The sequence below is a fragment of the Capsicum annuum genome, chromosome 4, assembly GCF_002878395.1.
Source record: "Capsicum annuum cultivar UCD-10X-F1 chromosome 4, UCD10Xv1.1, whole genome shotgun sequence".
Lineage (NCBI taxonomy): Eukaryota > Viridiplantae > Streptophyta > Magnoliopsida > Solanales > Solanaceae > Capsicum > Capsicum annuum.
The window spans coordinates 184,213,337-184,215,327 of record NC_061114.1 but is presented as its reverse complement, the minus strand read 5'-3'; the positions used below and the strand labels follow the sequence as shown (position 1 = coordinate 184,215,327).

The 1,991-nt window shown below is 30.2% G+C and overlaps 1 long non-coding RNA gene across 1 annotated transcript in view; it reads left to right on the top strand.

Moving 5' to 3' along the window:
* LOC107856408 overlaps window positions 1–511 on the top strand; it is a 4,167-nt gene extending 3,656 nt beyond the window's left edge. Inside the window, exon 4 of the long non-coding RNA XR_001670551.2 lies at window positions 352–511. This is a non-coding gene — a long non-coding RNA (uncharacterized LOC107856408). The remainder of the gene's footprint in view (window positions 1–351) is intronic.
* Window positions 512–1,991: the final 1,480 nt, after the last annotated feature.

The following is a 1,991-nucleotide window of genomic DNA, read 5'->3' as shown; positions in this document are numbered from 1 at the left end:
ATATATATATATATATATATATATATATATATATATCATTCTTTTTATATTTTTATACAAACTCTGTCCTATTGATTGTTTTGTCTTTTATCGAGATGTATCCTAATAATTTGTGACATTCCTGAAACAAAATGTTTGGTCATCTATGTTAATTTTCATATAACATTAGTAGTGGAAAAGAATTTACTTTTGTGGTTCCTATAGGATAGAAATATAAAATACTAGAGTTTAAACAAATTGGGATATGATTTTAACGATGAACTCATGATTTTCTTAAAGATATCTCTTAGTGATTTATGAGCTACATTAATTGAGTATTTCTTGGCTAATTGAGATTATTAATTCTCTTAGGTGTCCTAAATGAAGAAGGGGATCTTGAAGAAAGAAGTGATGAAGACATTGACCGGAGAAGATTTTTGACTTAATGATGTAGATGCTTTATTATTGATCGTTTTGATATAGAGTTTCTTCAAACTTATCGGCCTTCGAACGTGATACTATGCATGGAAAAATAAGCATTTGCTTTGGGTTTACATTACTAGTTTGTTGCTTATTTTGGATTATTATATAAATAAAAGATATTGCTTTGTGATTTGTGTATAGATGTATAATTATAGCAACAGGCCAAAAAACCATTGGAATAGGTATCCAAATTAGTTGCAATAGGTCATCAAAAATCATTGCAAAATACAAATAAGCATGTTGATAGATTTTTGAAATAGTTGTAATAGAATAATAAAATTATTACAATTGGGTTATTGCAACAATTTATTGTCGTTGAAATAGGATCTACTGCAACAGTTCCAAACTGTTGCTATAGCTAAGTGGGTCGGTCCCAATAGAAGATGAACAAAACTATTGGCATAGATACCTCTATGGCAATAGTTGTCATAACTGTCACATAAATTGTTGCCATAGATCTAAGCCAACACTCACATATGGGACAGCTTCCAAACTAATGTGATAGCTCTATGGCGATGGTTTTTGTATCCATAGCAACAATTTTTAAACGGTTACCATATAGGTAATTTTTAGTAGTGGACCTGGTTGTAGGCTATTCACTGTGTTTTCTTTGGAAATAATGTGTTTGTTGATTGTAATCTTCTTAAAATTGTTGATTAGCAATTGAAAATCTAGTAAAATGAGCCTATGACTATGCTCTCACTTGAACTATTGTCTTATTTTATGTGAACCTTAGATGCTATTACACATATTATGTTCAAGCCTAATGACTAAACTAATTTTTGTGCAAAGGAATCCCTGAATCATTGCATTATGAATAATACATGTAAATCGCAATTCTAGAAAATATAATCAGGGCTAGTTATTGACTATGCTAATAATCATTTTAAGCCCAGTATTATATGAAGTATTCTTTTCATATGTATATACATGCTCAAGCACCTACAAACACATTGCATTGATAATAAATGGCAAGGTGTGATGATATGTCCTTCCTACTTCTTTTCCAATCTATTCTTCGTGGGCTTGCACTTGTTATTAATTTGACTATATATAAATATATATGGATATTGATGTCATGGTGAATATATGTAACACCCCGTGAAATTCTTGACTTAGTACCGCACTTGGTAGCTTTCATAGGTATCTTACAACCTAAAATTTTTCTAAGTGTTGGAATAACTTGGACACATTTTAAGCTCCTAAATTTCAATGATTTATAAATCGATCTTTTTGACCATGAGATAGATTTTTGAGTTGATTCATGTTTAGAGGTGTAAAGGGGGTGTCTCGGGGAAGTTTCAGATTTTCAGGCAACGTTTGAGACATGTTTAGATGAGGAAAAATTTCTTGTTTGTAAATGTTGAATGTAATAACTGAAGGAATTGCATGATTGTTTTAAGAAATTGACCACTATAGTTGAAATGTTGAAAAATGAGAATTTGTGCATATTTTGACATATGTTTTGAGATATGAATCCTCTTGTACTATTTGAATATTTTGGTGGTCTAAACATTGTTTTGAATGAA